Here is a 19886-nt window from a genome sequence, read left to right as displayed (position 1 = left end):
AATTTGCCTGGAAGACAGTAGGTGAGAGGGGAGGGGTGGAAAAGTGAGGAGTAAGTTAGAAGGAATAAGTTAATGAGTGCTGGAAGTAGCTGGTAGAGGGAGAGCTAAGCAGAAGGAAACGGAATAAAATGTCCTTATGTTATTTAATAGCTGACAAAAGCCTGTAATCGCAGCACTTTGGGAGGCCGAGACGGGCGGATCACGAGGTCAGGAGATCAAGACCATCCTGGCTAACACGGTGAAACCCCGTCTCTACTAAAAAATACAAAAAACTAGCTGGGCGAGATGGCGGGCACCTGTAGTCCCAGCTACTCGGGAGGCTGAGGCAGGAGAATGGCGGGAACCCGGGAGGCGGAGCTTGCAGTGAGCTGAGATCCGGCCACTGCACTCCAGCCCGGGCGGCAGAGCGAGACTCCGTCTCAAAAAAAAAAAAAAAAAAAAAAAAAAAAGAGGAGAAACAGGGAGTCACAGAGAGTTCTGAATTTTCTTTATCAGAGTATGCGGGGCTACTTATTCTGAAGATTTTTCACTTCTTCAAAAGGAAATTCTTCATTGGCATCAATTAGGTAGAAGCAGCCAAGCATAGGGGCAACATCACTAGAGAAAAATCAGAAAATGGAATTCTCCTGCGAACAGAACTAACCAGATGTTTGACCCTTGTCAAGACACTATTTCTTTGGATCTTAGTTTTCTAGTGTGCAACATAAAACGGTTGGATGCCCTCTATTATCTCTTCTAGATGTACAATTGTTTTCTTTCTTTTCTGCATATTACAATAAAATGAAACTATACAAATAAGGACATAAATTTTGTCTTATTTTTCTTCCACATGGAATACTCAAAGTTTGGCACAGGGCTCAGCCCCATAACATGTGATCAATAAGTATATATCTAAGGAATGAATGAATCTACGTAAGATGCTGTATTTATACAAAGGCAAAAAGACTGATACATTGTTTCTTTTTAAGAAAGATTAATGTAGCCATTTGAATATTTAGTATAGGTGGTTGAATTGGATTCATGTAGACATAGTCTATTTGACAACAAAAAAAAGTCACACTTATACAGTCTTATAATTTTAGATGCTATTGCCCAAATGTAAGTGTTCTCATTAATTATTACTCTTCAAAATGGAACCGTTGGGTATATTTTTGCATATCTTCATCTCACTGTCATCTATACAGGTTGCTAATATTACATTGATTAAAATACAGATCTAGGTAGGCTAGAATGAAAAGAGTTACTGTTCATATTTTACAAGCTCAGAAATCCTGAATTTGGTTGTGGATTTGTATTGTGCTGCATGGAGATAAAATAGAACTTCAATTTTCTTTTTTTCCTTCTTTTTTTTTTTAGCCCCCGACAAATTGACTGGCTATATTTATAATGCTCAGTTGTTTCAATAGCTTGTAAACCACAATCCAGCTTAGGAAAGAACATACTTCATGTTTTAACTATTTGCTTTGATTTGTGCATGAGACAAAAAAAAAAATGAATGAGCCAAATTTAACAAAATTGTATAGACAAATGACTGCATACAATTATTCTAGAGAATTTATTTTGCATTTATGATGTCCTTTATCCTAATCTCTGCATTTCAAAAAACATAATACACTCTCTGTCACACACATGCACACACACATACACACACACCCCCCACACACTACTATTTCAGATATATACATATTAAGGATTGGTAGAAAGATAAGAGGTTAGGTGCAGGTATGTTTAATTCACATTAAAACATTAAAATCTTTGCAAGTGTGTGTATATAATGCTAAAATAACAAGATGGCAAATTAAAATATTTTTATTTAGCATTTGATTTACATGTTATCAAATATGTAAATATTTAGTACTCCGTAAACTAAGCACCTGGGTGATAAATTATTTACTTCTAATAAAGATGCTTTAATGTTATATCAAATGGGCTATATATTATCTAATCCCAAGCCTAAACCACTACCATTTAAAAATTTAATGAAAATGAATTGGATATGAAAACAGTTCAATCTATGTTATAGAATAAAACAATAATAGACAAAAATAGCACCCTCAAAGATTATGTTTAATATTATCCCAAATAGGAAAATAAAATACGTGAGTTTTAGTGATTTACAAAAGAGGTCTTTTAAAGTAAATTTAGAACAAATAAAATCAATGGTTTATCCACAAAGTATTTTAAAAAGGTCATTACATTTCTAATACTGAATTTAGAATGGGGTTTAGATGAATTTGTTTTCTCCTCTTATGCAAATTGATATCTCTGTGGAGGGAGGGGTGATAGAAAAAAACACACAACAGTGTATGCATGTGTGTGTGATGTGTGTATGTGTCTGCTTTTACTGAAAAACTAAGAAACTAATGAAATAACACTCCAGTTGTTTAAATGAATAGAATGTTCTCGAGCAAGTAAAATGTTAGGCTTTATTGAAAGTGAGAAATACGACGTTAGCCCTGCATTTCTGATTCCTGAGCCCACCAATTTTTCTTTGCCTGCCCACAGAGCCGAAAGCCATATAGTATCCCAGCAGAACAGAACATGTAAGGCTAACCTTCTCCTTCCACTTGAACCAATTTTCTCAAAATGGAATCTAGTGGAAACACACACACACACACACACACACACACACACACACGGCTCCCCAAATGCACATTGAAAAGTAATCCATTTTTCACTCATCAGATAACAACACTTAATGACTTGGGTAACTCAGCTTCACTTTCCTATGGCCTTAATGAAAAGGCCAGTTCATTCCATTAGGAAATCAGTGAGATGAATCGTAATGAAAAACTGTGAAATTCTGCCAGGATTTAGCAAAGGCCATGAATAGCCCAGCTTAAAAGTTGAATTTCTTGTTTTCCTTCCTGTGTGGCTCTCTTTGAAAAGACAAGAAAATGGTACATTTGGGCTTCGGAAAATCCATCACAGAGTATGAGACACTGCCAACTGGTTAGGTTCATCCTAGGTAAATAAAAACCATGGGGGCATTAGGAATACAATGACCAGAGGACAAATTTGAAAAAAAAAGACAAAGCAGCATGTTGAGATTTTCTTGCTACTGTAGTGAGGGTAGAGAAGAAATCCTATTTCATAGAAAATAGCACTTGCAGGGCTCAGAGTCCTGGCACATTAAAGTGTTTGGTGTCTCGTGTGCTTGTCACCCATGTGTGACAGCATACTACTCACAGTAAGTTATGCTGTTAGTTCCACTATAACGTGACGTAGTGGTCCTCAAAATGACCACACTATGCATCATCTTCAGTAAAAATCACAGGACTTTCAACAAAACAGAATTGGGAGCATAACACTCAACCATGTTACCAGAAGTACATTTTTTAAAAAGATAAGAACCTTGGCTAAGCATGGTGGCTCACCCCTGTAATCCCAGCACTTGGAGAGGCCGAGGTGGGAGGATCACTTGAGGTCGGGAGTTTGAGACCAGCCTGGGCAACATAGAGAGACTCTACAAAACATAAAAAATTTAGCTGGGCATGATGGTGCCTGTGGTCCCAGCTGCTCGAGAGGATGAGGCGGGAGGATCCCTTGAGCCCAGGAGTTTGAGGCTACAGTGAGCTAAGATCTTATCACTGCACTCCAGCTTGGAGTGCAAGTGATTTTTAATTTCCTCTTAAAAAATTAAAAATAAAAAAAGATAAATAATAAAAAACAAGAACCTAATGAAAAGGGTAGCATAGTTTTGCACATGGTCATTGTTAAGAAATGCATAGATACTATAATAAATATGACATTTTGCCTTGAAAAAACTGAAGTTTACTCATGGAAGTGGGCACTGGAAGAAACGCTTGCTGTTTTTGAGTTATCGTGAAGTTGTCTGAAATCTGATGGAAACTTGTAACACCAGGATGGGTGAGCTTATACCGCACTATGAACTGAGGTGACTGGGAGATGATTGATTTTCTGCGTATATTCCAACATAGATCAATTGAGCTGGGTGCAGATTTTATTGCATTTACTCTCAGAGGCAAAATTTCACATTGGCAAATAGAAAGTTGGCTCAAATTTTATGCTATGCTCAAGCAGACACATGTTCAAATTGTTCCCTCCTATATCAAGTGTATTGGAAGTAATTTGCATTTTAAAAACAAGTCTTATAGTATAATTGACTCTATTCTTGGATTATAACTATTTAATGCCTAAACAGTCAAATGAAGAGTGAAACTTTTTTTTTTTTTTTTTTAACTCCATGGAGATTGTCAAAAACCTGTTTGGTGTTTTGCAGACATACAAACAATTCTACTTTTATATTTTTCACCTTTCCACAGTAATACTGTATATATGGTAGCCAAAGAAGTTGTTCAAGAGTTTCTTTTATTCTTATACATGGAGTGCCTCACTGACTAGATTATGTTATCCTTCCAACTCATCTTCCATCTTTTATCCTAGACTTCAATTTTTAATTCTGCTATTTGTTTCAGATCTCAGTTATACCATTCTAGAGCATATCAGCTCACCAGTGTTACACTCCAGGAAATTTATCTTAGCCTTGAAACATTCTTTCCTTTTTGTTCATCTAAAGTTAGATTTTGTTGTGGTGGTGGTGGTTCTTGTGTTGTGGGCTTTTTTTCCCTCAATTCTGTGGCACCAGTTCACTTACATAAAACACCCAAAGAAAATGCTTTTCAATATATCTCATCTGGTTTTTCAGCCATGTGCAGATTTACAATCTTCTCTGTCTAGGAATCCCACTTTTCCTAAAGTATTTTACAAGGATCCAATGTATATATAAAACAACAGGAACACCCACACCACGCTTGGCCTCTTTTCCATCATGTTTTTAATGCTAACCAAAGAAAACAACCTATATAACACGCACACACGTATGTACAAGGCAGATCTTCTTGTAAACATCCCTTCCATGATTAAATTGATTCCTGAGGAATTGGCTAAGATTACCAGTATCAAAGGTCATTTTCAAAACTTCCTGTGTCCCTGAAAATGTTTTGTGTTAATAATATGCATTAGTTTTATAGCCACTTAAGAATATCTCTTTTATGTCAAAGCAGAAACAGAGAGCCAAGATGAAAACAAGGAGAAAATCCCAACACCTCTATAGAATCAAACGAACATCGACTTTTGAAAATAAAAGCAGAGTTTTGAAAGACCCACTAACAGATTCAGTCTCTTGATATTTTATCTTAAGGCCTACAGACAGAAAGCAACGGGAAGCTGTCCCATTCAGGGACAGAACCCATGAATTGATCTGGACAGGATGATAGATGAGGAACAGGGGAGAAAGTCAGGGCTAGGATCTCTCTCACACACACACAGACACACACAAAAACAGAGGAAACAAATTCTCAATGTTCATAAACTTCCCAAACAAGATAACTTTGCCATTTTTAAAAAAGAAAATAAGGCTGGGGACGGTGGCTCACGCCTCTAATCCCAGCACTTTGGGAGGCTGAGACTGGTGGATCACCTGAGGTCGGGAGTTCAAGATCAGTCTGACCAACATGAAGAAACCTTGTCTCTATTAGAAATACAAAATTAGCCAGGCATGGTGGCGCATGCCTGTAATCCCAGCTACTCAGGAGGCTGAGGCAGGAGAATCGCTTGAACCCAGGAGGAGGAGGATGCAGTGAGCCGAGATCGCGCCATTGCACTCCAGCCTGGGCAAAAAGAGTGACACTATCTCTCAAAAAAAAAAAAAAAAAGAAAGAAAGAAAAAGAAAAAGCTTTAGAGAACTTTTAAAACTTCACAACATTTAGGAATTTTTTTTAAAAAGTATAAATCAGTAAATATCTATCTATCAACCACCCCTGGTCCTTCCTGGGGAACTTTGCTTGTCCTGCCAAATGAGTATAGTCTGTGAACGCGATATTTGCTTTCTAGAATTGAAAGGAAATCGGTACATGTTTCATACAGGGAGACAAGATTTCATTGACGTCTTACCTCTATTCTTTGAAGACAAATATTTCCATTCCCTTTATGAAAGCAATATATTTTGCTTTGTCAGAATGACATAATTCAGTTTCATAAACCATAGGTGGCTAGAGAGTCACTTTTCTTTTTTTCTTGAATACTAGAAATTAAGTTTGATTGTTGAGTAACTATCCCAAATCTCCCAAGATTGCTCATGAGCTTTCTGAAGTTTTAGGCAGACAAGGGGAATTTTTTTTTAAAATCAGATTCTTTTTAAAATGGGAACTCAAATTACCAATGCTCTGCCCTTACTGGGTTACTGTTGTCATATGCTACATGAGAGACTTTGTCTCATATGATTGTAATTACCAGCATAACCAAGCTATTAGAGTACTGCATCATGGCCGGCCTATAATACTGCCTAAAGTGATTTATCAAAAAAAAAAAAAAAAAAAAAACAAGAAAGAAAGAAAGAAAAGAAAGAAAGAAAGAAAGCAAGCAAGCAAGCTACAGATAAATGAGCTATAGGGATTCCAGAGGCAGAAACTTTGAATTGTACTGTGTATTCGATTTGGTAGCCTGGTCTGAAGCCCACTGATTTGGTCCAGCTCAGATATCAGTATTTGAGGGAGAGCAAAAAACAGTGTAATCAGCCCAAAGTAGTCATGTCTCCTCAGTTCTAAGCTTGTGACAGGTGACATGTGTATAGATCCTTGGGACAGAAGGGGTAAGAAATGAGAAGAGCCTCGTGGTGAGAAAAGCCAGCTGAAACTCCTAAATATAAGTGCAAGTTGTTTGAGTAAAAAAACGGGAGAGAAAAAGAAATAGCATACAACTGTTGGCGGTATTGATATTCAGTAGTGCTTATTTCTACTTTGATAATTTCTTTTTTATTTGTTTAATTAGACATGCATGTTGTGGCTAAGCACTAATTTTCCCACTCCTCATGCTCAGCTTCAGGTAGTGATGCATCTAATCCACAAGCTCTATCTCTACTGAGTTCTTTTTTTTTTTTTTTTTTGAGACAGAGTCTCGCTCTGTCCCCCAAGCTGGAGTGCAGTGGCCTGATCTCAGCTCACTGCAAGCTCCGCCTCCCGGGTTCCCGCCATTCTCCTGCCTCAGCCTCCCGAGTAGCTGGGACTACAGGCGCCCGCCACCTCGCCCGGCTAGCTTTTTGTACTTTTTAGTAGAGACGGGGTTTCACCGTGTTAGCCAGGATGGTCTCGATCTCCTGACCTTGTGATCCACCCGTTTCGGCCTCCCAAAGTGCTGGGATTACAGGCTTGAGCCACCGCGCCCGGCCTCTACTGAGTTCTTGGTTGGATACCGTGACCTCAAATGATTTGCTTATTGCTACTACCTAAAATCTGCTGATGCTCCACCTGCAGCTGGGCACGGTGGCTCACACCTGTAATCCCGGCACTTTGAGAGACCAACGTGAGAGGATTGCCATAGCTCAGGAGTTCAGGACCAGCATAGGCAACACAGCAAGACCTCATCTCTACTAATTTTTTTTTCTTTTTTCTTTTTTTTTTTGAGACAGGATCTCTGTTGGTCAGGCTAAACTGCAGAGACACGATCATAGCTCACAGCTCACTGAAGCCTGAGCCTCCGAGGCTCAGGTGATCCTCCCAGCTCAGCCTCCCATCTACTAAAAATTTTCAAAATGAGCTGGGCATGGTAGCACATTACCTGTAGCCCCAGCTCCTCAAAAGGCTGATGCTGGAGGATCACTTGAGCCTGGGAGATTGAGGCTACAGTGAGCTATGATCACATCACAGCACTTCAACCTGGGTGACAGAGCAAGCCTCTCTCGCAAAAAAAAAAAAAAGAAAGGAATAAATTTCCAGTCTATTTTTTTCACCAAATTTTGGGTCAGTGCCTAGTGCCTCACTTCCAATTAGGTCGGTCCCTTAGCCAGCCTATCACTGACTTTCTGTACTTTCATGTGGACCTGGTGGGAGAAAACAAAATTTCAGCGTGGTTGGGGAACACAGATTGAGTGCCCAATACCTAGCCAGTCCTTTCAATAGATCAATATATTCACTGAGATGAAAACCAATGTATTAATGAATTTATTTGTCAAAACCAAACTGGTGAATCATCTGAACATGCTTGTGTTTATGAAAGCACCCAAATCCGTGCATTGTGATGTAACAGGAAACAAACTGCTACTATTTCCCACAAATTAATCAGAAATTGACAAAACAGCTTCACTAATATCCATTTTCCTTGCCTGTCTCTGTGGAGAAGACAATGTGTAGAGGAAACCAGGCATTTCACCTCTGGGGTCACATAATTATGTGTGATGATGGTTCATTCTACCTGATACATGGGCTGAACTTTCCCATCATCCAGTCAGTTGAACTAGGACAAAACTAAAATATGAAAATAATGGTATACTTTTTTTGTGTAAAATATAAACATATAACTCTTGTGGGGATTTTTTATGACATAAAAGGTAATCTGGATAATGTTATTAAATATCATCAATCAGCTGACACTTCTGCGTTTTAGAGGGTATCTAAATAAGATGGTTGCCATGGGAAAGCAGTAGGTCCTTATTTAAATTAAATAAATTGAACTGGATAAGATTGACAAGATGCCACAAATTGATTACATACTTTGAAAACACCTGACTTAAAAATGGAGCGATCTAGCCTGTGGTCTTATCTTTGCCACTTACTAATGTGACCTTGAAATGTCATTTAACTTCCCTTAGTCTCAATTTTTCATGTGTAAATTTAAGATGATTAAGTCAAACCTAAGATTCATTTCAGCCTAGAAATTCTATGATTTTTGGATAGGTCTCTGTTCTGTTCCTATCATTTATTTGCAATTTGTCTATAGGATTAAGTTAGAAATTTAGATAACTCCCCTCTTTCCTGTGTCTTTTTTTAAACATGCAACCCAATTATCTATCATACAATTCCTAGTTTTTGGATCTGAATGAAATAAGCAAGTTATTTTACCTTAAACATGACTATAAATTTTACTTCTGATTTCAGTAATATTGCTGGTCTGTGATATGCTAATCAGCCCTGCCTCTGACGATGGAGCTACAAATCTGCACCTTCAGGCACAGAATTTTTCTCTCCAACAAATAGTGATGAAGTGAATTCAGAATGTTTTGGGTTTGAGTACAAGCAGTTTTACATAGAGTATGTAATCTATATATGGAGCCTGCCCCCTTATTTCCTCCCAGGGTAAAATTGGATGATGATGGTGGTATTCAGAGCTATGGAAAATGAGTGTTGCTATAAAAAAAAAAAAAATAGAGGAGGAAACTGTCATAGAGATGCATCTTCCCTGGCTTATTTTTGTTCATAATCCTTTTGTTGGGTTTATCAGTGAACAAAGAAAAGTTGTTTCAAACAACCAGATGGCAAATTATAAGCTCAGTGAAACCTGAGAGTCATCTCAATGAGTGCCACATGCACCAAAGAGGCGGTGCCAAAAACAGACTGAAATTCCTCAAACCACATCTATGTGTTAGACAGGGGTTATGTGTGTATATGTATATATACATAAATAGTTGGATTAGTCTTCCATCCAACTTCCAAAAAGCAGTACTTGCTCTGTCTGTACAAGGTATTAGTATCTCTGTACTTCAAGCCAGTCTCAGTGGGACTCAAAGATGAATAGGACAGAGTCACTAAACCACAGAATTGCTAAAAAGTGCCACCTTTATCTTCTTTATTGCCTTTATTGGTAAGACGGGGTATTCACTCTCTAGAAAGCAGAGTACTCTTCCCCAGTTGATAATTCTAACAATTACACTCATTCTTCCTAATAATGCTAAGTGTAACATGAATTCACCATCAAGCCTAATAAAACAAGGAAAATAATAATAATCCTGTCATTTGTTCTTTTGTCACCTTAGTTAAATGACCATTCAGAAGTAATGAACCTTCTCCTAATATCTTTGGGTTGTCTTTGTCCTGGGTATTTCTTAAGGAAAAGCTTATTTCATGACAAGGAAATAGAAACTAGGTTTGTTCTGCAGGTCTTTATTTTTTCCTAAAATAGATACAAAAACAGTACTGCCATTTAGTTAAAAGAGAGTCAGTGGGAGAAAATTCCACAAGGAAACTATCATGTCGAGCTATGAATAGCAGCTATCTCCTATGTAGCATTTGCTAAGTGTCAGGCAGTCTGCTACGGGCCTTGTGTGTGTTATCTTGCTTAATCCTTCTAACCCTCCTTGCAAGTAAATACAAAGTCATCACTCCCATTTTACAAATACAAATATTAGCCCGAAAAAGTTAACCTCAAAGGCACACAGCTTGTAAGGGTGCCAGGTTCTCTTCATCAGCCTTCTCCCTCCCACTCCCATCCTTTTGCATATGGTACCTGGGGCAGACTAGAAATGACCTGGTCGGTGTCTTTAATCTAAGCAAGACATGTACTCTGGAATCAAAATTATTTTTTTAGGTGTTCTGTAAAGAGGAAAATGCACATTGGCAGAGCCCAGCTATTGACTGAATGTTAGATGTTGCAATTATTTTGAAAGGATGTAGGAAGGAGCAGGAGCCAAACTTCCTTTAAGTCTCATCTTCACCATGAGTGGACCAACGCGTTGTGTTAGTCATTTTTCTTCCTTCAACTCTCACCATTTCTTAAAAACCTTTCTTTTCCTCTGAGTGTTGGAACAGGGCTTACGTTGTCACCGAAGTAATCTGCAGCGTTGGTCGCAAGAAAACACCAATCTCTCTTGAAATAAGCAGGCTTACTGGAGGTCACACAGGGCACTTGATTCATTTCCTGGAACGACCTTGAGCCCTTGAAACTGATACTGATTTGGAAGTGCCTGGATGTTCTGAACACCCAAACCACAGTATCATTGTAAAAAAGGAAAGTCAAGAACTGGTTCTATGGGATTACCCTAATGGCACTTTCATTTGACACTATAAAGAACAGGTTGAAATTTAAGAACTTGAGAAGATCTCAGTAAAGACAAAGAATTATGAGGTTGAAAAGGGATGTTCATTCTCACTTCAAAATCTGCAGGAAAAGTTGCCCAGCTTCGTTTGTTCCTTAACTATATTTTAATGATAACAATCCTGTATGGTGACTTCCCCAGAGGGTTACTTCCAGTCAAACAATGTCAATTATAAATTTTAAATCTCACGAGACTGTTTACTTTAGCATTCAATTACCCAAGCTATGTTACTTAATGTTATTTTATTTATTTATTTATTTATTTATTTATTTATTTATTGAGACGGAGTCTTGCTCTGTTGCCCAGGCTGGAGTGCAGTGGCGAGATCTCAGCTCACTGCACGCTCCGCCTCCCGGGTTCATGCCATTCTCCTGCCTCAGCCTCCCGAGTAGCTGGGACTACAGGCGCCCACCACCACGCCTGGCTAATTTTTCATATTTTCAGTAGAGACGGGGTTTCACCTTGTTAGCCAGGATGGTCTCAATCTCCTGACCTCGTGATCCGCCTGCCTCAGCCTTCCAAAGTGCTGGGATTACAGGCGTGAGCCACCGCACCCGGCTGTGTCATTGTACTAATGGGTAAAATGACCAAATTTCATGAGGAAAAAATAGATCAGGATATATGGTCCAGGCAAATATGTTTCTGATTTATGAACTCCTTTCCAAATAAACCACATTTAATTATCCCTTCGATGGATTGCTTTTATTAAAAAAACACCTGAGGGAATATAGGCAAGCTGCCATAGAAAACCTGATTTCATGGTAATGGGGCATCTTTCCGAAGCATGAAACAAAAATAACTGTCACCATTTTGAAAAACCTTAAAGGCTTAGTAACCTCAATATTCTACTATTTTTATTTATTTTTAAAATTTCTAGTTTATTTATTTATTTTTTTCAAGACAGAGTTTTGCTCTTGTTGCCCAGGCTGGGGTGCAATGGCGCAATCTCAGCTCACTGCAACCTCCGCCACCTGGGTTCAAGCGATTCTCCTGCCTCAGCCTCCTGAATAGCTAGGATTACAGGCATGTGCCACCAGGTCTGGCTAATTTTGTATTTTTTAGTAAAGATGGAGTTTCACCATGTTGGTTGGGCTGGTCTTGAACTCTTGATCTCAGGTGATCCACCCGTCTCAGCCTTCCAAAGTGCTGGGATTACAGGGATAAACCACCATGCCCAGCTATTACCCTACTATTTTTTAAAGGAAGAAAGAAAAGAAGAAAAGAAGCAAGGGAGGAAGGAAAGAAGGAAGGAAGGAGAGAAGGAAGGAAGGAAGGAATGAAAGAAGGAAGGAAGAAAGGAAGGAAGGAAGGAAGGAAGGAAGGAAGGAAGGAAGGAAGGAAGGAAAGGGAAAGAAGGGAAAGAAGGAAAGAAAAAAGTTACTTATCACCTTGAAAGTCAGAAATACATTAACATTTACATTTCAAGTGAAAGTAACTGAGTTAAAAGATGTGATAATATTTTTAACATTATCTACTAGTTACAATATTTTGAAACTCATGCAAGTTTGCTTTGAAAACACAAAGGATTCTCATGTATTAACCCATTAACACACATAAGTCCACTTCCAATATTTTTTTTTTTAAATTCTGTCTAGATAATCTATTTTCTACTATTCAGGATCATCAGTGTGGAATGTTAGAGAGCCAGAGAACTAGAATTCAGAATTAGAGTTAGAATTTTGTCACATCTAGTAGGCATAATCCAGTGTAATCCAGTTTCACTCCAAATTCGTTTCAGTTTTGTCCTCTACTTTCTTGCAGTACTTTGGTCCATGCATTTCAGGAAGGTGGGTTTTTTACAAATCATCAGGAGGGAGAAAAAGCCTGGAGGACCAAGAGAACAAAATCTGCTCTATCCTAGAGAAACGACCTCTTTCTCTTTTTCTTTCTTGTCTTTGTCTTCTCCTGGCCCAGTGATCACTTCTAAATTTCCTAAAAGTCTGGCTGAGGTCTAGATAGAATTTCAAAACACATACACACAACGGCGGCCAGTGAGGTGGGAATCTCCACACCTTAAACCTTACAAGAATCATTTATAATAAGAATAGATACTTACAGATTTGAGTGAAAGTTTGTTGTTAAACTGTTGACTCATTTCCAGAAGTCAGACTTTATTTCTTCTTACTTCTACATCACTGAATTAATTTAATCTACCTGAGACCAGAACTCATGAAGATTCGAAGTCTATAGTCTCATACCACCTACTGTTCCCCAGTTTTACATTTATAAGGCTCAGCTGCTCCACCCTGCTCCAGTCTCAGTTAAAATGAAAGGTTCGTCATAAGGGCTAGAACACATCTGTAGTATGAAAATATTTGGGCAAAATTTGTATTGTGTATCTCTTACATATGGATTAGTTTGTTTGCCTAATTGAAAAAGTCTAAAGCCTGGAATCATTAAATATACTGAACCAGTCACTTACTAGAGACCCATGCATCCTTCATAAACTCACTCCTGCTCCTTCCCAGGCAAAATGTGCTTCCAGAGCACATTGTTCGGGCTCAAGTATCACATTTGTAAGTACAAATTCTGATGATTTCTTTGCATATCTCTCGTCCCCCATCATACTACGAACTCCTCAAGGTCCTCTCTTTATCATCTGGGTATCTACCACCCACCGTCCTGTCTCTCTAAGCCTTCATGGTGACTGAGAGGAAACAGGTGCTCAATATGTATTTCTTAAATATATACAAAAACAAACGAAGAAAGGACCTTTGGTTGCCCTTCCTGTGAGTTAATGCCTGTTCTTAAGACAAACTTGGGCGTATGTTATTTCGCAACTATAGCTGGCCCTCTGTATCCATGGGTTGTGCATGCAGATTCAACCAACCTCAGAGCAAAAATATTAAAACAAAATAAAATGAAAACAAAAATACAACAAAATAATGCAAATAAAAAACAACACAGTATAACATCTATTTATATAGCATTTCCATTGTAAGTAATCCAGAGATGATTAAAAAAAAAAAACGTGGGAGGATGTGTGTAGGCTATACATAAGTAATGTGCCATTTTATGAGTGACTTGGATCCTGAAATTTTAAAGTCACCAAGAGCCCTGGAACCAATCTTCCACAGATACCAAGAGATGACTATATCCTTTCTCAGAAAGTGGGCAGGCACTGTGAGATAGAAATTTCTTCCTCAGTCTGATTTTGTCTAATCTTTTTACTATGCCATGAAGGCAAAGCTAGAAGCTTCTCATTTGCTGAAGGCAAGCCTGCTTTTTGACTGCATTTTGCAGCCTGCCCTCTGCTCTTCAATTACTCTTATCACACAAAAACACAACGTCATACTTCGGTATGGTTACATCACTGCAAGAGAATCCACATTTTTCCAGTCTATTAAAAATGACATTTATTATTTATTGATTCTATTCAAGATTAATATGCTTTGAAGGCCTACTGTGTTGCTCTCGGGACTCAGAAAAATAAAATGACATCGCAATGGTTGGTTGTTGCCATTAGATACCTTCCAAGACTTTTAAAAGAATTAAATGAAGACCAACTTTTCTTTAGAATTCTGGCTGATATATCTTAAATAAAGTTTCCTATTGTAGCCATGATTTTGTGGTAGGATTAAAATGATCAAACTAGATAGTCTGAATTTCAGAAATCAATCACTCCTGTTTGTGCAAGAATTCCAAGGAAGGAAAAATGCTGCAGAGGTCAGAGGGCTCATGGTAAGAGAGAAAAGTCCACGGACCCAGTTTCAAAGATCCACCCCCACTGTAAATGTGATATTCAGCAACAAGACACCTGCATCTGGAAAAGAAAGAGGCTTTTAGAGAGTCAGCTGAAAAAGAGTAGCAAAGCCCCAAAATGAAATTGCCTTTGCACCTTTAAGTCTTAAGTAGTAACTGAGAGTTTGTAAGTGTCACTGACAACATTGAGTGGAGGGATACTATGAAGTTGCATTTTTCAATTTTCTCCAGTTGCAAAAGAAAATGTAACAGCTGAATCATAAGTCAGGGCTACAGTACTGCCAACAGAGTATGAAAGCAATCTAAAGGGTTTTGCTTCTGTGCATGACCCAGCAATTCCAATAGTGAGAAGTTAGAATGGTAAATTTCCTAACAGTTGAAGCCTCTGTCAGAGTAAAGGCAACACCTGACTGATGCATTATCTTCCTACTGAGGCTCTGCATTTAAGAAAAAAATTCAAGTATTTGCTCAGGTAAGTGAGTCTCTCAGACTGAGAGAGAGGCATACATCTCAGGACTTTTAACTCCAGAAATATTTTTAAAAGTAAAAAACACTTTTAGAGGTTTAAGAGAGGTGGGCTACCTGAGCTGTTTTTTACCAGCACAACAATGTCACCAGATCTTCTGTGATATTAAGATGAAAATATATTAAGACAAAAGATATTATTATCTGAGAGGCACTGGAAGAATCACAGACTCCATCAATTGGTGACTAGTAATGTTAAATTTACCACCACCACCACCAACAGAAACAAACAAAACAGTTTCACAGACCTCTCTTACTCGGGTTGGTGTATTATTCTCTGACTACTTAAATGCTAATACATTCATCTTTTTAAAATCTCTCCTGTAAAGTTCATCTGTAATAGAAGAGATAAATGTAACACGGTGAGCCTTCAGCATTCATAGTAAACGCTAAGGGTTGATACTGATTAGAAACTTACCAAAAATTATGGGAAGAGTCTCTTGATGAAATAAAACTTGAGCTTTTAATTCAATTAAATTTAGCTTGTAAATTAAGAATAATTGGGACTTGCTTTAAGGTCATGTTTCTGTTGATTTAACAAATGACATAGAAGCTCTTATTTTTCAAATACATTTTCCCTCCTGGGTCTCTAGCTCTTTGAGGATTAACTGTTTAAAATGATCTAATCTTCCTACTTGCAGACAGAGACCTAGCTCTAATAATATGATTAATTAGTTTCTCTATCAGATAATAACATGAAAAATATTAGATTCAGGGAATAAACTCCAAAGTCTAATAATTTAAAGATATAATCAGATATATACTATATAAAATAATCCTGTCATTAGATGTACCTCTCATTTTAAAACATAATAAAACTTGTAGTTTAAAAACCTAAAATCAGCCCTATGAAACATGTTAGAAGCTTGGAAGTTGCTGCCACAAGTCAAAGTGAAACTGCCTTTGCAAAAAATCATCAGTGAGGAAATTATGTCAGTGAAACAGATCAGACCTAACTGACCCCATCTTCCTTCTAACCTTGAAACTGTCTTTGTTCATTCCGGGGTGTAGGCTGAACTAGCCTTGGGAAGGAATTTGTAGTTTAAACTCTGAAATAAAATGGATAACAGTCCTTTCCTGAAAAACCCCTTCTTGCCTGAGGACCAGTCTGTCTTTGTAGGACTAACAAATTAGCTACAAGATTAGAAATGATGGTTTAGGGGCCATGCAGCCTCTGACTGCAAGAATCTGAACCTCCTCAAAATCGCTCCTGGGAATAACGTCACTATAGTAAAGTCTAAGATCAGTGTTTGAGCTATTTACAGACCCTGCATTCTGATGTAGCATATGACACCACCCAGATGACACCACCCGGACTCATAATACAGCCCAACCAGTTCTGCAATCCCACCCAGGAATGTAAGCCAGCAAGAAGAATTCACTTCGACCTTCTATGAGTTTACCTTCAACGCAACCAACCAGTACTCCCAACAAACTATCCTTAAAAACTCTGATCGGGGAGACTGATTTGAGTAATAATAAAACTCCGATCTCCTGCGTAGCTGACTCTGCTTGAATTACTCTTCCTCCATTGCAGTTCCACTGTCCTGATAAGCCGGCCCTGTCCAGGCAGTAGGCAAAGTGAACCCTTGATTACAGAAGGATGAAGAAACTGAAGAATCAACAACTCTTAGATCGATCAGAGAAGCGAGGGCACAGGGCAAACCACTGCCTTCAAAATTGGATAAGTCAAGGGGTGAATTTAAAAAAAAAAAAAATCACAGCTTAGTAGAACAGAAACCTCCAAGGGAATCAGTTTTGAGTAGGAAAACCTGAACTGCAATTGATGCATTTCTGGAGGTCAGTGTAAACAAGTCCAAAAGATAAAACTCCAGGGAGATCCAGTCCCGGAGTGGGTGGTTGAGGGGAGGAGAGACACACTTTTGACTTTTGCCTCCGGGAGTTACACCAAGTTCTCATGGTAAATATTGGCAAAAAAATTTTAAAAATTAAAAATCCCCTCATGCTTCTGGCATGGGAAGGGGAAAGGAGGCATTTTGACATCACTGGAGAGCATTCTTGTCTTCTTAATAAGATCTCTCATCAGGAGAAACTAGTTAACTAGTTAACTCCTATACTGGGAGAAAATTTTTGCCAAAGACATATCTGATAAAGGACTATTATTCAATATACACAAAGAACTCTTAAATCTCAACAATCAGAAAACAAACAATCTGATGGAAAAAATAAGCCAAAGACTTAACAGCCACCTTATCAAAGAAGATATACAGATGGCAAATAAGCATATGAAAAAACACTCCATATCGTATGTCATCAGAGAAATGCAAATTTAAAAAATTTGATGCCACTCTATACTTATTAGAATGATCAAACTCCAGAATACTGACATTAAATGCTGGGGAAAATGTGGAGCAACAGGAACTCTGATTTATTGCTGGTGCCAACACAAAATGGTACAGCCATTTTGGAAGACAGATCGGTGGTTTCTTATAAAACTAAACATACTCTTACCAATAATCCTGCAATTGAGCCCCTCGGTATTTACCCAAAGGGGATGAAAACTTATGTCACATAAAAATCTGTACTCAGGCCGGGTGCGGTGGCTCAAGCCTGTAATCTCAGCACTTTGGGAGGCTGAGACGGGCGGATCACGAGGTCAGGAGATCGAGACCATCCTGGCTAACACGGTGAAACCCCATCTCTACTAAAAAATACAAAAAACTAGCCGGGCGAGGTGGCGGGCGCCTGTAGTCCCAGCTACTCCAGAGGCTGAGGCAGGAGAATGGCGTGAATCCGGGAGGCGGAGCTTGCAGTGAGCTGAGATCCGGCCACTGCACTCCAGCCTGGGCGACAGAGCGAGACTCCGTCTCAAAAAAAAAAAAAAAAAAAAAAAAAATCTGTACTCAAATGTTTATAGTAGCTTTATTGATAATTTCTAAAAATTCAAAGCAACCAAGATGTCCTTCAGTAGGTGAATGGATAAAGAATGGTATATGTAGACAATAAAATATTATTAAGCACCAGAAACAAATGGGCTTTCAAATCATACTAAGAGGTAGAGGAAACTTAAATGCATATTACTAAGTAAAAGAAACCCATCTGAAAATTCTATGTACTGCATGACTCCAACTATATGAGATTTTGGAAATCAGAAAAAAGATCAGTGTTTTCCAGGAGTTAGGGGAAGGGAAGTATGAACAGGCAAAGCACAGGGTATTTTTAAGGCAGTGAAACAACTCTGGATGATACTATTATGATGGATAGATGCCATTATAAATTTGTCCAAACCCATACAATGTATAACACTAAGTGTGAATGCTAATGTAAAACTATGGACTTTGATAGTGATATGTCAGTCTAGGTTCATCAGTTACAGCAAAGGTACCCCTTTGGTGGGGATGTTTGATAACACGAGATGCTATGAATGTTTGAGGGCAGGAGATATGCAGGAAATCTATGTACCTCCCACTTAATTTTGCTACAAACCTAAAATGGTTCTAAAAACTAAAGACTATTCAAAAAAACAAAAAACAAAAACAAAAACCAATCATTCATGATGGCTTCTTCACTCAAAGGACAACAGCAAAAATGTAAAATGTTAGTGTTACATATGAATGTTAAATGCATAGGTTGTCAGAGAGACTTTCAAGTGTCATTTCTTCTCTATGAGCCTCAGTTTCCTCATGTTTTAAATGTAGAACTTGGTTCAAAATGATCTTTAATTGTGATATAGCTCAACCTGAAGCAATTAATTACAAAAATGAATACTCAGAAACAAACTGTGTTAATATTTATTCCAAATACAATAATACAGGCACTAAACTTCAGACAGAAGCATCTAGACCAAAGCTGATAGCATTAATTTAATACAATAGATAGAAAAGGAAATCTTGTTTGGTATTATACCAAAAACTTTAAGTTTTTTACTTACCTACTCACAGTCTTAAACTTTCTTGCTTCAGCCCTTTCTTTAAGTTTCTCTTGTTATCTCTGGCTCAGAAAAGCACTTTCCCTACTCTGGTTAATCTCTCTTATCCCCTTTTATCAGAATCTTGGTCTGATGTCCAATCCAGTTGGTCTCTTAGGACACCTAGATATCTGTGAAATTCTAAAGCTGATATTATGCTGACACAATGTTCAACAAATGTTCTCTGCTTCAGCCAGACCACATGATCACCAAATATTTGGGGAGAAACACACGTGAGATAGATGCATTCAAGGAAACAATACCAAAGCATCCATTACTTAATCTTTGTCTTGCCCTGGAGATTCACACCCTGTTTGCCAACACAGGCAGCCTCTGAGCTTCAAGTTGACTTACAAGTTGACAATGTGGATTTTACGGAGTCCAAGATTCAGAAATAATCACAGACGATGTCCTTCACATCTCGATACCCCTTAACGTTCAAACACATAACGCACATTGCTATTTTACAATCCTATAAAACTCTTATCCATCTTTTTGTGCCTCACACAGGTTTCATCAGCAACTCATCTTGAAGTCTTGGCCAGAGATCATAATTATTAATCATATGCCAACTCTTTGCTCTTATCATACTTTTATTTTACACCTGCAATATTGTAATATAATTACATTTATACATGTTTGTGTCTCCTCACAGACTGGAAGAACCCCGATGATAAGACCTATGGCTGAGTCTCTGTCTAAATCCTTCATAGAACCTATTAGAGTGTCTGGCAAATAGGAGGTCCAGATAAAATATTTTTAGAGCTATTAAATGCATTAAAATGTGAATTAAGCAACAGATCCCTCTACTTAGAAGAACCTTCAAAGGCTAAGAGGTAATTTGCCTTTAATCCCTCCAGCAATGTTGTGTTATCCATCTAGCATTAACATTGAGCACCTCT

The 19886-nt window shown here is 38.1% G+C and overlaps 1 long non-coding RNA gene across 2 annotated transcripts; it reads right to left on the bottom strand.

Moving 5' to 3' along the window:
* Positions 1–1494: 1494 nt before the first annotated feature.
* On the bottom strand, positions 1495–19088 carry LOC117066462. 2 transcript variants are annotated; one of them, XR_004430346.1, is made up of 3 exons: positions 18949–19088; positions 7575–7697; positions 1495–2964 (listed from the first exon to the last, which is right to left on the bottom strand). It is a non-coding gene; the product is annotated as an uncharacterized LOC117066462 (long non-coding RNA). The 2 variants fall into 2 exon arrangements; XR_004430345.1 differs by lacking the exon at positions 7575–7697 and having other exon boundaries at positions 2051–2964.
* Positions 19089–19886: the final 798 nt, after the last annotated feature.

Source organism: Trachypithecus francoisi, unplaced genomic scaffold (assembly GCF_009764315.1).
Source record: "Trachypithecus francoisi isolate TF-2019V2 unplaced genomic scaffold, Tfra_2.0 Lachesis_group20, whole genome shotgun sequence".
Taxonomy (NCBI): domain Eukaryota; kingdom Metazoa; phylum Chordata; class Mammalia; order Primates; family Cercopithecidae; genus Trachypithecus; species Trachypithecus francoisi.
Note: the sequence above shows the minus strand (reverse complement) of the source record. Positions and strands in the feature narration are given on the sequence as shown.